This window comes from Musca domestica, unplaced genomic scaffold, assembly GCF_030504385.1.
Source record: "Musca domestica strain aabys unplaced genomic scaffold, Musca_domestica.polishedcontigs.V.1.1 90, whole genome shotgun sequence".
In the NCBI taxonomy this organism is placed as follows: Eukaryota; Metazoa; Arthropoda; class Insecta; order Diptera; family Muscidae; genus Musca; species Musca domestica.
The window spans coordinates 557,501-576,205 of NW_026712436.1; the positions used below are offsets into that span (position 1 = coordinate 557,501).

At 34.9% G+C, this 18,705-nt stretch overlaps 1 protein-coding gene across 2 annotated transcripts in view; it reads right to left on the bottom strand.

The window, feature by feature from the left end:
- LOC101897734 (phosphatidylinositol 3-kinase 2) overlaps positions 1-18,179 on the bottom strand; it is a 72,186-nt gene extending 54,007 nt beyond the window's left edge. Inside the window, exons 1-2 of one of the 2 annotated variants that reach the window (XM_020035218.2) lie at positions 18,054-18,179; positions 7,859-8,029 (exon numbers count right to left, since the gene is read on the bottom strand). The gene's annotated coding sequence lies outside the window, so the exon portion shown is untranslated. Of the gene's footprint in view, positions 1-7,858; positions 8,815-18,053 lie in introns of those variants that run through there. The other variant, XM_011292389.3, reaches the window with a different exon arrangement.
- Between the last annotated feature and the right edge of the window lie 526 nt (positions 18,180-18,705).

The window sequence follows — 18,705 nt, forward strand, 5'->3', positions numbered from 1 at the left end:
GCCAGCCAGCCAGCCAACCAACCAGTCTGCCAGCACAAGACAGTGCCCTCAAATTGCATAGACAAGTTTTTTATCTACTTTTTGTTGTTTCTGTTTTTGCTTGTTGTTATTGTAATTTTCTTTTATAGTTATGCTGCATTCATATATTTGGTATGTACATATTTAGATGGTTTTTAGTTTGTCTCGAAATGGTGTAAATCTTAGCCAAGGCCAAAACCGCATTTATTTTTCTTCTTGTTAACCTTAATGTTAGGACAATTTTTAAAGAAAAAGGACATAATCTATGGGTTCTTAAAAAAATTGGTATTCAGAATTTTCTGAAGGGGGATGTCAATCGCAGCTCGGTGGAAACTGGAAATCATTTTCAAACCCTATGATTGTACTGGTAACTGGTAAGTAACCTCAAATTAAAGAAAATAAAAAGGAATCCTACTGTGTCAAATGAATAAGACGATATGTCTAACTGCAGGTTATAAGGTTGGCTGTTCTAAACGAAACCATCAGAATGACAAAAAGCAGCACAAGGCCTTCCTTAAAAAAAAATCAATTAAAAAACGGTCGGGCCGAACTTCAATTAACATCTACCCTTTGGAACGAATTTGGAAATAAAAAAAAATACATTAAAAGTTCTGCTAAAATCTTAAAAATACCGGATTTAGGAAAACGCCGTTATATTGGGGTCCATGCGAGGACGTTGATCTGCAAAGGCAATTTTTGTCATATGCCATTCAATTATTCAAATACGAAACTTTAAACAATTCTGGTCAATAATGTCGCAGAAACTTCAAAATACCGAATATAGGGTGTTAACGTTATATGGGGACTATACGGATCTGCATAGGAAAGTTATTGCCACGGTCTGTAGTACCTATTAGAAACTTCAAATACAATTCCGTTGAATATTGTTTGCGAAATAAGCAAAATTGCGAATATAGAAGGGTATCGATATATGGAGGCTATACGAAAACCTGGACCTGCATATGCAATTTTCTGTCATAGAGTGTAATACCCATTAGGAACTTCAAATTCGAAATTTGAACTAAAAAAACAAATACCGAAAAAGGGGAGGTACCGTTATATGGGAGCTATACGAAGACGTGGACCTGCACAGACAATTTTCTGTTGTAGGCTGTAGTGTCCATTACAAACTTTAAATACCAAGGTTGAAACAATTCCGCTGAATAATGTCGTTAAAATCAACCAAATGCCGAATATCGAGGGGTACCGTTATATGGGGCTATACACGAGCAATTTTCTATCATAGGCTGTAGTATCTATTACGAACTTCAAATACAAAACTTCAAACAATTCCGGTGAATAATGTCGCTAAAATCATCAAAATATCGAATATCGGGAGGTACCGTTATATGGGAGCTATACGAAGACGTGGACCTGAACAGACAATTTTCTGTTGTAGGCTGTAGTGTCCATTACGAACTTTAAATACCAAAGTTGACATAAAAAACATTTAAGTACAATTTTGTAACCTACTTCTATTTGTTCGGAAGCTAGAGTGATTTTCACAGACAGACAGACACACGGACGGACATGGTCAAATCGACAAAGAATTTTATGCTGAAATTTATGCTGATCTGGAGTCTAAAATGTTTATTTCGAGGTGTTAGAAACGGTATATTAGCCCTCCATACTATGGTGGAGGGTATAATAACACTTTAATTCTTGCATTTTCAAATGTTTTAAATATGATCTATGCAATTTGCATGTAAGCTTTTTACGCAAAAAAAGTCAATGTTTTGGGTTAATAATTCAATTAATCTTTCATGTTATGGATTTGGGTATAAATGACTTTGTTCCATCCAAAGCATATATGCATTTGTATGTATGTATGTATATAGTTACGCAGTCCACTTATCAGTAGTGCAATAGAAGAGTCATTCGTATTTTTTGTATCTCGCATTCATTAACCATTGATTTTTTTTCATTTGCCCTGAATCATGTCATCGGATTGATAATTCCGCAAATACCAAAAACTTATTTCAAACAAATTCCTCTGCACATCTATGTGCGTGTGTGTGTGTTTGGTATTTATTCGATTGATCAACAGTCATAGATCCAAACACTAAAGAATTTGTGTTTTTCGCAATATATATTTATTGGACTTTGTTTTGTTTTTCCACAGAAATAAACATTTTTTTTTTGGTGTTAATGGCATATTGTATTCTTAATTAAAGTGACAGATATAGGAAAAAAATAGAAATGAAACACACAAACAAACACCCAAACAAACTAATTCATGCGAATTAACAATAGAAGTTTAGCAAGTTCGGGACATATGTACGGATGAATATGTGACTAGCAATGTTTGGTGTTAACATAATATTTTAGATATACATATACAGATATACATATGGACATGCATATGTAAATGTTTGTATGCCCATGCATAAAGTTCAACGAACGTTTGTTGTTTTGCTATACATAACGATTCATAGCTGCCATACGACATAGATAGCCACCATAGAAATGTGCATAAAAAATATGTATGTTTGTATGTATGAATGCAAGCATGTATGTAATAATACTAGGCGATATGTGGTGTTTTTTTTACATTAGGAAGGGTCTCATGGAAGTTTGGAAGGCGAATATTCAATATAAAACAAGTAAAAACACAGAAAGTTCGACCGGAATTTGGAAATTAAAAAAAAAAAAAAAAAAATAAATAAATAAAAACCATTAAAAATTCTGTTAAAATCTTAAAAACTCCGAATAAAGCCGTTATATTGGTCATGGACCTGCATAGACAAACTTTGTCATAAGCCACTACAACATTCCAATACGAAAATTGAACAAAATCCAGTGAATAATGTTATTTAGCTACATCATCATTAAAATACAGAATATAGCGAGGTAACGTTATATCGGGGTTATACAAAGACCTTGACCTTCATAGACATTTTTCTGTCACTTCTTAGAAACTTGAAATACGATACTTTAAACAATTTCGGTGAATATTGTACCTAAACTCGTCATAATACTTGGGAGTTACTGATATACAGGGTGAAATGAAAAAACTGCAACCAAATTTAGACTGCTGCCATTTCTAAGTCACTCGTCCGACAGATGTTGACATTTTTCCAGTGACAGCTCATTATATTGCTTACAAGCGTACAAAAGCATTCTGGTGAGAATTTTCCAGAAAAAAAGTTATTCGTGATGAAATTCAAGCGTAACAAAGTGATTTTTTTATATTTGGCTGCAAAATTACAAGTGGCTATCGTTAGAGCACTCCAACATTTAAATGTAAATAAACCTTTTGTATCTCATACCATCGCTCGTTACCGTGATACTGGTAGCGTAGCCCGACAGCAGAAATGGTTCGAAAAGTAAAGAGGCGGCTTGATCGAAACCCACGTTGCAGTGGCCGAAAAATGGGTCGTGAGCTAAATATATCGCAATATTCCATTCGGCAAATATTGAAAAATGAGCTCCGGGTAAAGTCACTGAAATTCTAAAAAGTGCAAAAACTTACACCGCAACAGACAGAAAATAGACTCAAAAGAGCTAAAGAGTTGCTTCGCTTGGTCGAAAGTGGTGAACTGCCGAATTTGGTTTTCTCCGATGAGAAAACATTCGTTGTCCAGCAGTTTGTAAACAAACAAAATGATCGTGTTTACTTGCCAAAGAGGTCAGCAGGAAATGTGCCCCTTCGGTTGGCCACCAGAACTCAAGCGCCGGTCATGGTGATGGTGTGGGCCGCCAATCGACCGTGGCATCAAAATAAATGCCGAATATTATCGCGAAAATATTCTGGACCTGCAAACATGCCTTGGACATGCAAACATTTTGGCCGCAGACCTTGGACATTCCAACAGAACTCAGCACCATCGCACTCAGCACGCGCCACCCAAGAATGGTTACAAAATGAGCCACCAAAATCTCCGAAAACCAATCCGTAGGACTATTGTGTCTGGAGTATTTTGGAAAGCAAGGTTGACACTAAAAAACACTAAAGTGTCGATCACCTTAAGCAAGCGCTTCGCCGTGAATGTATAAAAATGCCGCAGAGCAACATTCGGGCAGCGTGCTACGGTTTTGAAGGCCATAATTCGTGCCAAAGTTGACCAATTCAAACAAATCTAAACTTATTCTAAAATTTGATGCTATTTTCGACATTTTTTGCTTCTAAAATCGTCAGAATACCGAATATCGGAAGGTAGTTATATATGGGGCCTATACGAAGACATGAACCTGCATAGACAATTTTCTGGCAGAGACTGTAGTTCTCATTACGAATTCTAAATACGAAATTTAAAACAACTCCGGTCAATAATGTCGCTAAAATCATCAAAATACCGAATATTGGGAGGTACCGTTGTATGAAGGCTAAACGAAGACGTGGGCCTGCATTTGCAATTTTTTTCTTAGGCTGTAGTACCCATTACAAATTCTAAATTTGAAATAACTACGGTCAATAATGTCCCTTAAATCGTCAAAATATCGAATATCGGGGGTACCATTTTATGGGGGATATACGATATCGTGGAAATTTACCAGGGGGTAAAGTACTCAGAAGGAACTCTTTTTTTTTCATTTTTAGAAAATTTCATTGAAAAAATTGGTTACAGTCATCAAAATTCCGAATATAGACAGGTACCGTTATATGGAGGCTATACGACATCGTGGACCGATATAGCCCATCTTCGAACTTGACCTGCCTGTATACAAAAATGATATGTGCAAAAATTTAGCTTCCCATCTTAATTTGTTTTTAATCTAGCGTGATTACAGCAGGCGAACAGACGGATGGACCAATGGATTTTTAGTAAAATTCTACGCTGATCAAAATTATGTTTACTTTGTTGGGCCTAAAATTATTATTTCGATGAGTTACGAACGGAATGAGGAACTTAATATACCTTCCATACTGTGTATATGTATATATAGTGGAGGGTATGTTTATGTTCTCGGAGCATCATTTGGACTCAAAACCATCTCAGAGTATTGAATTCACAACCTTCAGCTTTTGATCGGACATACACACGCTTTACCACGGTTACTCATTACTTGGAAATAAGTTAAAAAAAAAAATCTCTTGTCTTGTAAATACTTTGAGAAATAAACCCTTATTTTCTAATCCATTGGTAATGCAAAAAGTAGCTTATATACATTACCCAGTAATGAGGCTACCAAATTTTTGCTAGGTATAACTAATTTAATGGAGCCTTGTATGAGCTCCAGAGATTTATGTTATTTTAGAAAAATATTGGTAGTTCGTATTTGAATCTGGATTTCTTAACGAAAAAAAATCTAGACAGTCCTCACGTCGATTTGGATCGATACGCAACCGTCTGACACACACAAACACACACTCCCATTGTACTTATAAAGAAAAGTGCGTTATATGCAAATAAATATTTACCATCTATGTGAGTGTGAAGATTCATACATACAAACATATATTCCGGCGTACACATGCCGTAGACTCTAAATGCAGTGCAGTGCATAAGTAAAACAATAGAGCACAAAAGAATGAAGGAGAAGAAAACAAAACATAACATAAAGAAGAAAAAAAAACGAATAAACCAAGTTAAAGGAAAAAAACATTACTCATCCAGTGCATTTTGAGAATGATGATGGTGGTGGTGGTGGTGGTGGTGTTGGTGGTGAAAACAGCTTCGTAGCCAAATGCACGTGCATAATGCACTGCAGAGGTTGTTTTTTTCATACGTTTGCAATAATTACGAATATGTAAACAAATAGAATGCAATCAAATGGTGTTACCAAATGTGCGGACTTTAATAATATCTGTGTTTATGTCAAAAACAAACAAAAAATGGACGGAATGAAATAGTGCCATTATCAAAAAAATTCCTGCATTACTTCTGTCTAAATTTTGGTTTTTACTGTCTACAAATATTTTTATACCCTCCACCATGCATAGCACGGAGGATATATTAAGTTCGTCATTCCATTTGTAACTCATAGAAATAATAATTTTAGACATAACAAAGTATATATATTCAGCGTAATCAGCGTAAAATTCTTAGACGATTTAGCCCTGCCCGTCCGTCCGTCTGTTGTAATCACGCTGGAGTCAAAACGAATTAATATAGGAGGCTAAAATTTGGCACTGAGGCAGGTTAAGTTCGATGATGGACGATATCGGTCCGAGTTATCGTATGGCCTCTATATAACGGTATCCACCGATATTCGCTATTTTGATAATTGTAGCCATATTTTTCGATGAAATTGTCTGAAAACTCACAAAAGGAGTTCCTTCTGAGTACTTTACCGATTTGACGATTTTAGGTACAATATTCACCCATATTGTTTGAAATTTTGTATTTGAAGTTCCTAATAGGTACTACTGCCTACTGCTTGTCTATGCATGTCCACGTCTTTGTATAGACCCCAATATAATGGCTACATAGACTCACGTTTTATAATAGCTCCCTATACCAAGATACCTCCTGATTTACCTTATTTTGAAGGTTTTGGGCCAATTTTTCAATTAAACAAAAACTCCAATTTTTGGTTTCCCACTGCAAAATATATTCAATATACGTTCCCCCTTCCACCCATATAACTTTACCACCTGGTTTTAAGTATTTTTAAACCAATTGACCCAATTTCCAAACCAAATCCACTGTAATCGGAAATTTTATAATATAAGCTTATTGGAATGTTTAAGGTCTTGGTTCCACTCTCAAACCAAATCAGTTATATTTGACAATTCGGGTTCCTTTCGCATGATTTCCTCGCAAAAATATTCAAAATAGGTTCACTTAGCCTCCCATATAATAATACCTCTTTATTTTGACAGTTTTGGTCACAATTTACATCCGAATCGGCTTTCATTTTAAATATCCGATTTTTAGTTGGTAGCTTAGCTCCTCGAAAAAAAAAATTGAATTTGGGTTCCTTTTTTTTGTCCGAAATAAGATTTTCTTTGGATTTTCAGTATTTTGAAGGTTTTGGTCGAAAATTGTCAACCAAATCAGTAATAATTTGACATATCCGATTTTTAATGGGTCGTTTAACTTTTCGCAAAAAATATTCAATAGGTGTTCACGTTTTGAAAAATACCAGTATCTACGGATTTCCGATATTTTAAAGGTCTGGGTAACAATTTTGCACTTAAATCGGCAGTAATTTTAAATGTTGAGTTCATTGTGGGAAGTTTAACAGTTCCCAAAAAATATTCCATGAATGTTCATTTTTTGCTATAGCCCCCCATCACCGAGCCAAGGACCATCACTCCAAAATGGTCCATTTATAAAATATTTTGCTTGAAAATCTCATTTTTGTTGGAGGGCCCGAAGAGGTTTTGAGACTCCAGATATTGTTTCGAAAGCACATTCCAATTTTCGGGATTTTTGTGGTTTCAGGAACGGAACTCCCAAACTATGGGGATTTTGAGGAAAAACTATTTGGATAAGTCAACGTTTCAAAACGTGAAGGGTATAAAAAGTTCGTCCCGACCGAAATTTACGCCTTCTTTACCTCTTTCACTCATTCTCCTTATAAAATATGTTCCAAACTAGAATCACATGTTTTTGAAAACTATTCTTAAAAAAATTGCCAAAACGTTGAAGAACTGTCAAGTCATGCCTTGTGATTATGTGGGAGCCATACCAAAACAAATGTGAGATAAGATTAAATTTGCGTCAAAATTTTATGGTTTAATCTTTTCGTAAAAAAAATCCAGTTCCTATAGCTACTTAGAAATTCAATGGCGAACCGGTGAATATTTATACACATGATATCTAGATTTTGCAATTTTTTTTGAAAGAACACCAGACCTTATGGCCAATTTTGAAAACTCAAAATTACACCAAAAACAAAACTTATTAAATAATGGTTAAATATAAATAAACTTCAGTTTGTGTGTACTTACAATTTGCAAAAAAAACGGTTGAACTTTGATGGCAGGCAGACAATTAAACGTGCGATTAATCCATAGGTGATGTTGTTTTGCGTATTCAAAATTCAAATTATTTTAATTATTCATTTATTATTTTTTGTTTGTTTTGAAAACACTGACTTGATTCACTCAGATGTTAGTGGGCTTAATGTGGTATTTGGTTAGTGAAAGGTAAAACAGAAACAATTTTTACTACCAACAACTCACACACACACTCTAATAAAATTTTCCATAGATTTGTATTTTATTTATTATTATTTTTTTAATTAATATTTTTGATTTAGCACTTAATTTTTTGTTAACGTGAATTTACTGTATTCAAACGTTTTACGGCGTGTTGTATTTTAACGGAGGATATAGGTATAATATTTTCTCTTTTCTGAATATGTATAATTTTTTTTTTTGGTTTTGAAAATGAATATGAATTTGCAAATATAATTTAGTTTATGATAATATATATTTTCTTTAATTTTATATTATTTTCAATAGGAATGTGTATTTTAAAATTTCATATTTTTTATTTATTTGCTTTCTGTATAGGAACATAGACAATTAATATTTTTATAAATTTTATTTTATGTTGTTGTTTTTTATATTTTTTTACATTTCATTGAGGAATTATTTGCATGGTTTTTTTCAAGTGACTTTGCTTGCTTGTTGTTGTTGCTGTTAATAGGAAGCCTACAATTGCCCGAGAGATGATTGTATCAACACGTACGAAAGAAACACAACAAAAAGATACTCGGTTTGGGTATTTTGTTTGTTTTATTTTTCGCGAACTTGTGTAAAACTTAAGTTTTGTTTTCGTTTCTCTATTTTTCTAAATGGATTTTTTATCCGCCAAACAACCGGCACGCAAGATGATCTTACGGCTACTGACTGGCTAAACGTTTGATTATCTCAAATGTTGATGGTTGAACCAAAACGTACGAACGACCGAGCGAGCAAGCGAACAAACACAGACACCAACACAAACGCAGACACATGCCACCATTTAATAAACTTGCGCATACCAACAAATTGTTTTTGTTTTCATCTCTCAGATACTTTACCAATACGGCTGTTGGGAGGTGGAGGGTGGGAGGTTGTATTGTTTTCGTGTGCTTGTGTGTTTTTGAACGAGTTAGCTGTTTATTAATGTATCGAAGCTGTTTGTTATTCTCACACAGTTTTCTCATTTCATTTTGTATCTCAAACTTTGAGACTAAAAGTGTGTGTGTGTGACTCTCAGAGACAGTGTTGTCAATTTAGCCGATATTTAACACACGAAAAAGGAAAAAATGTGTGTGGAAATTATAGTTTTAGACCGTTTCGGAACATTTTGGGTTGATCTGTCCTCCCGTAACTCAGTGGGGTAAGGTGATTAAATTTTTTCTCCTTGGTATTGAAAATGGGACATATGGATCCATACTTGTGTACGGGACCTAATGTATCTCATTTTCCTGATTTTCGGTTTTTTTTATACCCTGCGCCACGTTGTGGTCAGGGTATTATGTTTTAGTGCATTTGTTTGTAACATAGAGAGATAGACCCATAGTTCGTTTTGATGATCTGCATAGATTCACAATCTGAGTCGATTTATACTTGTCCGTATTTTGTAAAAACAAGTTAAATGGAATTAGCCGGTATTGCCGGTATTGGTTATTTAAATATATTTTTCATAGGAGAGATTCCATAGGGGTGGATCAATATTTTCGATTTCGTATCTGACACAAGTCTGATAAAAATATTGAAACGTATCAGATTTGGATTTTTTGATAATATTTGGAAAAGTTCGCATTTTATGAAAGATATAATTATTTTTTATGATATTTTACTGATATTTTTTTATTATGTTGACCCGTTGTGGGGGAGGAACCAGAAGCAGTAGTCTGATATTGTCCATCTTCACAACACATCTTATGTTGATGGAGGTATTGCGATGTGCCGAGTTTAAAAGTAATCAGATGAACATTTTTGATTATTCCAAATTTTGACCCCATGTGGGGGAGGTACTAGAAGGAGTGGTCCGATATTGTTCATTTTCGCACCTGACCTAGCACTGACGCATATATTAGGATGTGCAAAGTTGGAGCAAAATAGGACTATTCTTTCTGTTTCTGTGCAGAAAATATATTTTTTGAAAATTTCGACCTTTTGTGTGAAAGGTACCAGAAGGAGTGGACCGATATTGTCCATCTCCGAAATCGATCTAAATTTGCAAAAATATTTACGATGTACCAACTCGACTCCAAATGTCCTGAAACGGATTTGACCCAAACCGTTATTTCAACTAAGCACGTTTTGGCCGTATCAAATAATATATATTCCATCTCTAGCCATATAGCTGAGGATATAAAAAGTTTGGGTGATGGATGGATTTTGGATTGGATTTCGGCACATAGGTTAAGATACAAGTATGTTCTATCCGATTTTTGGTATAAATTAATTTCAAAATACTAACGTGAATAATCAAATTCCATATCCTAACTTTCGGCATTTTGAAGGTGTGGGACACTGTTCCTCAAGATAACACAAAAACATCCGTTAAAATTCTGTCGAAATCTTAAAAATACCGAATATAGCCATTATATTGCGGTCTATACGAAGAAGTGCATAGGCCACTGTTGTCATAGACCATTAAAAAGATTTAAATACAAAATTTCAAAAAAATTCGATGAATATTATACCTTAAATCATCAAAATACCGAACATAGGGAGTTACCGATGTGTGGGGCCTATGCGAAGACGTGGACCTGCAATTTTCCGTCAAAGCTTGTAGTATCCATTACGAACTTCAAATACGAAATTTGACACAATTCCGGTAAATAATGTCGCGAAAATCCTGGAAATACCGAATATCTCGGGGTAGCGTTATATGGGTTCTATACTAAAACATAGACCTATGTAGAAAATTCTCCTTAACAGAACTCACAGACAACTCCTTGTGAAGGATTTTAGACAATGTCATTGAAAAATGTGATTAAAATAATTAAAACACCCAATATCGGGAGGTACAGTTATATAGGCCATATACGATATCGTGGACCTATATAGACTATTCTTTTTCAGGGGATAAAGTAGTCACGAAAAACTACTTGTATGGATTGTAAACCAATTCCATTGAACATATGGCTATAATCATCAAAATACCCAATATCGGGGGGGCACCATTGTTTGGGGGATTATACGATTTCGTAGACCCATATAGACAATTAGGGGAAAAAGTACTCACAGAGAACACCTTGTGTAAAATTTCAGATAATTCCATAAAAAAATATGGCTTAAGTCATCAAGATACCGAATATCGGGAGATACAGATAAAGGGGGGGGGGGGGGGAATATCGTGGACCTATATAGGCAATTCTTATTTGAGGGAACAAAGTAGTCATGAAGAACTCCTTGTAGAGAATTTCAGACATTTCCAAAATGTGGTTGCAATCATCAAAATACCGAATATCGGTGTTATCGTTATATGGGGACTATACGATATCGCGGACCGATATAGCCCATCCTTGAACTTGACCTACCTGCAGACAAAAGACATATCGGTGCAAAATGTTAACTTCCTATGTTTATTCGTTTTGACTCGTGATTAAAACAGACGGTGATTACAACAGACGGACGGATGGACAGACAGATGGACGCTGATCAAGAATATATGTACTGTTTTTATGCGTTGCTAGTAAATCTCTCCTTTAGCTCTTAAAAAATCATCCTTTTTTATCTGATCTTCAGCAAAACTGACAAGGTTTCTTTTTTTTTTTTTTTTTTTTTTTTGTAAAACACCTCAGTTTCGGTCAACTTTTCAATCTCATAGACCTTCAGTCATAGTATTATAATGATGTAATTCTAACTCATCTAAATCGATTTCTTGAAATTTAGATGTTTACCAAAGACAGTTAAATGGTCATGGGACAAACTTCTTAGAATTTAAGACCATCATAAACATTCTGACATCAATCTACCCTTTGTACTATGTATTGTGAAGTGTAGAAGTCTAATTGATGGCCAATTTCGGTATTTGTTCCCTCGGTACTCGTCAATATTTCGGATATAAAAGAAGTAACCTATAAGCTATTTCACTTTGAAAATGTGATTACATTGAATACTTTCTATATAACCAAATAACGCCTTTAGACTAATTTATATGCGATTATTCTAAAGTATCGAATTTGGTGCCATCAAAAAGCAGATCAACCTCATAATTTAATTGTTTTAAAAAAGTTAATTTGCAATTAGTTCATTACACACTTGCCACAGATCTAAAAGTTGGCGATTTTCTAACATCGATCGTATTGACAACACTAATTTCCACATCTTTCCGCCGTTGTGCTCCCCATACAATTGTGTATCTCAATCTCTCAGTTTTTACGGTTAAAGCTCTGTATTGTGTTTGACATGTAACCAGCAAAATAATAGAATCAATGTAGTGGTGTTTGTCACGTCGAAAACTTCACCGACGCAAAACAACCATACGCTCTGCTGTTGTACGTATGTCAGACGAACACAAAATACGTCTGCATTTCTGGTTGTGTTCTCGTTTCCGTGTGAAAACGTCTGGGTTTTGACAATGTATGTGTATGTTTGTTTTCCGCCCAAACATCAGAGAGACAGAGACAAAGAGAGAGAGTGTAACAAAGCCTTAATGAGAACACAAGACAAAATGTGGAATGAGTATATGGGTAAGTGTTGGTGAGTATCTGTGACACGTATCCGATAGAGTGGTTTGCAAATAAAGAGCGAGTGAGCGAGAGATTGGAATGGGGTTTTGTTTGGCACTCTCATGACATAACCTAGTGTAGGTATGAATGTTGTTAGTGTACGTTTTAGTTTTTTTATTGTTTTATTAGTGGAAGTCAGTTTTTGGTTTTGAATGCTGTAACAGTAGTCGTGCAAACAATATTTTACAGTAGTGGCGAAATGTTTTAGAGACAAAGCTGATTTCGAAATACTTCAACTGATAAAAAATAACGGCCATCAACAATGAGGGATTTCATTCAAGAAAATATTCATTAATAAAAATGCTCCAGGTTTACTAGTTTCACATTTTCGTTCCATTCATTGTTTATGTATCAGATCAGCCGTTATTGATCGATATAGAAATCGGTTATTACAGAGAGGGTCACCATATGCATGACAGTTCTACAAATGGTTGCGCCCAAATATTTTTCAAGATATGAACCATCAGCAATCCTTATATTGTCTAGTTATTATGAAGAACGACAAATTAAAGAAAATCTCCTAATATTTACCACCACCTTTGACGGCGACAAAATCGGAATCTACCAAGGGCAATGATGTATTCATCGCTTCTGAATCCATCATATCAAAATATTTGAGTAGAGATAGCTCGGCCCAGACAAAGGAAATAAACAAAACTTAGAAATTGTAAAGATAGGCTGTGCCTTGAGAATAAAAACTTATAGTGTCGTGCATCCGTGACATCATGTGACGGGAAGAGGAGATTTAACGGTGATTTTTCTGCCAGATCTTCCAGTGCCTATGAAAGCTTGAACACCAAGGATGCCAAATCAGAAAAGGGTAATCAAAGTTAACTCAATTTTACAAAGTTTTTATCGACAGGCGGTCTCTTTTTACTCGAGCAGAGATTAATCGGTCCAGCCTACTGAAGAAATCGAGAATGGTTGTACATCCCAAAAAAATAAATCCGTAGCAAAATGCGGTGTTGGTGGAAGTCTAAACTCTCTGTTCCCATGAAAGAACAAATAAGTAATAGTCGATTGCCTAACCCACAGTGATCATCGTAGCTACAAACTATATTCAATTTGGTTTCATTAAGAACTTTTCGTATACTTGTAACACACCTTTCAAAAGCACCTCTTTATTTATATTAAGTACTTTTAGTACATTTATGGATAGAATTTTCTAATACCAGCTTTATCTGAACCCTACACACCAATATTGACCCACATGTACAATTTCAAAATTCGAGTTTTGCATTGAATCAGTTAGTCAGTCAGTCAGTAACGCATTGAAATGTCTTCAAGGCACATGTTTCGAAATGAATGCCAAAACATCTAATGAATTAATATACAGCAGAGACCGTTCATACACAAAAACCATGGTACTGATGCCTCCTTTCATATTAAGTTTGCAAAAACTAAATCCGTTAACACATTGAAGAGAACATCAATTACTAACACAATACAAGTTATTTTTATACCCTCCACCTTGAAAAGGAGGGTGTATTAACTTTGTCATTCCGTTTGTAACGTCCCCACATATTCGTCGTAGACCCCCCCATGATAAAATTCTAAGTCGATATGTAGAGCTTCAAAATTTGCATTGTACCTAAGATAGTTGGTATTCAAATTGAGATATATCGCTCCACGTTTTGATATAGCCGCCATATAACGGTATTTCCTGATATTCGGTATTTTGAAGATTTTCGCAACATTTTGTCACGGATTTGTTTAAAAGTTGATATTTGTAGGTCATAATGGGTTCTAGCTCCGGTGACGAAATATTGTATGTATAGGTCCACGGTTTTGTATAGCCCCCATATAACGTTACCTCCCGATATTCGATATTTTGATGATTTTTGCTAAATTTTTTTACGGATTTGTATAAAAATTGGTATTTGTTGTTCGTAATGGGTTCTAGCTTCCGTGACGGAACATAGTATATAGATCCACGTTTTGGTATAGCCGCCATATAACGGTACCTTCCGATATTTGGTATTTTGACGATTTTTGCAACATGTTACCTCGAATTTGTCTAAAAATTGTTATTTGTAGTTCGTAATGGGTTCTAGCTTCTGTGGCGGAAAATAGTGTACATAGATCCACGTTTTGGTATAGCCCCTCCCGATATTCGGCATTTTGTTGATTTTTGCACATTTTTCAAAGGATTTGTCCAAAAATTAGAATTTGTAGTTCATAGTGTGTTCTAGTTCCGTTAGCAGAATATTGAATATTTAGATCACGTTTACCTATAGCGCACATATAACGATTCCACCAATTTTCGGTATTTTGCCCACGTAAATTTGGCATTTAAAAAGATTTGGTAGATGAAAATCCTTAAAGTATAAAATTGCCCATATAGGTTCCCGTTTTGGTATGGCCCACATAAAACGGCATCAGCTACATTATGGGTTTTGGAAAAGTTTAACAGCATTATCCAAACGGTCTTATTGGTATTTTTTAGTTTGAAGGGGACCACGTTTGTATGCAGATACTTTTATGTAAAAAAATTTTCTTCACTCAATGGTGGAGGGTATTAAAGTTTGGCCCGTCCGAACTTACATTTTTTAAACCCTTCACCACAAGGTGGTCAGGGTATTATGTCTTTGTGCATTTGTTTGTAACAGGCAAAAGGAAACGAGATAGACCCATAGTTCCTTTTGATTATCTGCATAGAATCATATTCTGAGTCGATTTATGCATGTCCGTTCGTCCGTCTGTCCATGTATTTTTGTAAACAAAGTACAGTTCGCAATTATTGCCCTATCCAGATGAAATTTTGCACAAATCATTTGTTTGGACGAACCCTATTGAAATTGGAGATAATCAAAATTTAGATATAGCTCCCATATATATCTTCGTCCTATTTGCCTTTTATTGTGCACCAAACGTGTAATATCAGCCCGAATAGTACGGAATTTTGCACATACAACCACATTATGCCTGAAAATAAGTATGCCAAATTTGATCGAAATCGGTTCAGATATAGCTATAGCTCCAATATATATTGTTCATACGATTTGTTATTTTTGTCCTCCGCAGCCGTAATATGCACTCTGCAACAACAATATTTGGGGAAATATATCAAATACAGCTCAGAAATACATTTGCCAAATTTTATCGAGATCGGTTCAGATTTGGATATAGCTCCCATATATAACTTCGTCCGATTTACCTTATATTGGGCACCAAACGTCTAATGTTTGTCCAAATGGGATGAAATTTGGCACTCAGGACCGAATTTAGTCTAGAAGCTAGTATGTCAAATTCGGTTCAGATATAGCTATAGCTCCCATATATACTGTTCATCCGATTTGATATATTTGTTACCCACAGCTGTAATATGCACTCCGTAACAACGATATTCAGGGAAATATATCAAAAACAGCTCAGAAACATCTTTGTAAAATTTTATGGAGATCGGTTCTGATTTGGATATAGCTCCCATATATATCTTTATCCGATTTCAAATTAATTGTGCACCAAATGGGCAATACAAGTCCGAATTTAAGAGATACAAATGCTTCGGCATATTTAGTCCTTTGAACTTTAAATTATAATTATAATCATAGTGTGTATGATTGAATTCTCCCATAAAGACTTTTAATTGTTGTGCGGAGCTCTACTAAATTAGCAAAGTGGTGTAGGGTATCATAAAGTCGGCCCCGCCCGACTTTAAGACTTTCTTTACTGGTTTTTTATTTTACTTGTTAAATACATGTCTAGATTTTAGATAACGAATTTAGTGCATGTTACTGTGCATACTAGGTCGGTGTTAATATTTTTGTATCAAACTTAGGTGAGGAGCAATCACGAAATATATTTGTATGTTGTAACACCGACATGTTAGTCAAAATTTTCCTGGGAGAAACATGTATTTTTATACCCTCCACCTTGGTAAGGAGGGTATATTAACTTTGTCATTCCGTTTGTAACATCCTTAAATATTCGTCGTAGACCCCATAAAGTATATATTCATAATCAGCATAAAATTCTAAGTCGATTTAACGATGTCCGTCTGTCTGTCCGTCTGTCTGTCTGTCTGTTGAAATCACGATACAGCGCACATTATTTGACGTAGAGCGCCAAAAATTAGCAGAGCAATTGGTATTGTGTCTAGGATGGTTGGTATTGAAAATGGGATATATCGGTCTACGTTCTGGTATAGTCCCTATATAACGGTACCTCCCGATATTCGGTATTTTGATGATTTATGCCACATTTTTTCACGGATTTGTCTGAAAATTGGTATTTGTAGGTCATAATAGGTCCCTGTACGTGTGGTAAAACATTGCATGTAGAGGTCCACGTTTTGGTATAGCCCCCATATAAAGGTACCTCCCGATATTCGGTAATTTGATGATTAATGCCAAATTTTTTCACGGATTTGTCTAAAAATTGGTATTTGTTGGTTATAATGGGTTCCAGCTCCTGTGGCGAAACATTGCATGTATGGGTCCATGATTTGATATAGCCCCCATATAACGGTACCTCCCGATATTCGGTATTTTGATGATTTTTGCCACATTTTTTCACTGATTTGTCTAAAAAAGTTTATATGTGGATTATAATGGGTCCTAGTTCGTGTGACGAAACTTTGTAATTATAGGTCCACGTTTTGGTGTAGCCCCCATATAACGGTACCTCCCGATATTCGGTATTTAAATGGTTTTTGCCACATTTTTTCTAATGTTTCTTTTACCATAAGGTGGAGGGTATTAAAAGTTTGGCCCGGCCGAACTTAATTTTTTTTTACTTGTTAAAATACTTCTTAAGGACAAACATTGTTTGGTTTTTCTGTAAAAATGTTCTGTTAAAAATGTATAATAGTCCCTTGTCCTTTACCCATTTTTTGTTCTTTTTAAGAAAAGTTGTTACCTATTGAAATTATGAAAATGTGTCTATCTTGCAAGAGATACAACATTTTGTTCATGCTAAAAACAGTATAAAAATAATTTTCCTTAGCACAATTTTTGTCACCACTGTATTTATTCACTATTGTTATTAAGTAATTTTTGGTTCGATTTCTTTTTGTTTATCACTATACACCCATGAACTAATATTAACTTTAAATACAATATTTTTCAGATAATTTTTATTCCTCAATTCCTTCAAATAATATTCGCAACCACTTATTTTTCAAAACTTCAATGATTTTTTTCCACAATTTATTTCACTGCAATAAAAGAACAATAAAATTTTGATTCGTTCATATTTTCCAATTCCTTTACACATTGCAAAGTGCATTAAAAGAGAACGAACTAAAAAGCAACAACAAAACAGAGACAGACAGAAAGACGACGAACGAATCCACGAAGAAAATCAATAACACTCCAGCAGTGCTGCAGCAGTTGGAAAAAAAATCCAAAGAATTTAAGTTTTCTCAATATTTTTCACAATTTATATTATCACGTTTTTAATGTTGCACCTTGTTTCCAATATCATTTTTTATTAAATCTCAATATTTTTTAATTAAATCTTACTTTATATTTTGAATTTAATCACACAAGGGAAGAAATCACCAAACTTTAATTTGACAGACGGACGAATCGAACAGTAGTCGCGTTTGTAAGTCGACGCTCGACAGTCGGCTAGTTCGCAATGTTGTTGTACTCGCTGCTGTAGTGCATGAGCAACTGTTTTCTTTTCAGTTTTTTATTTTTTTCTTGCACATTGCAACTTGGCGAGGTTTCAGCTGTACTCTCAGCTTTGTTCGTTCTCCTTTCCATGGGGTAGGCTGGCTGGCAAGCACTAGAAAAAACATTGTCGTTTGAAATGTCAGGGATGGGATTAAGTACATTACTGGATATAGAGATAAAAAAAGAAATTATTTCTTTCCTGCAGGATATACAGGGTGAGATGAAAAAACTGCAACCAACTTCGGACTGCTGTAATTTCTAAGCCACTCTTTCGACAGCTGTTAAAATTATTCCAGTGACAGCTCATTTTATTTTGTTTACACGCGTACAAAAGCATTTTGGTGAGAATTTTCCAGAAAAAAAAAATATTTGCGATGGAATTCAAGCGTGATAGTGTGATTCCTTTATATTTGGATATCGTTAGAACACTCCAGGATTTAAATGTGAATAAATCATCGCTCTTTACCGTGATACTGGTAGCGTAGCCCCACGTCAA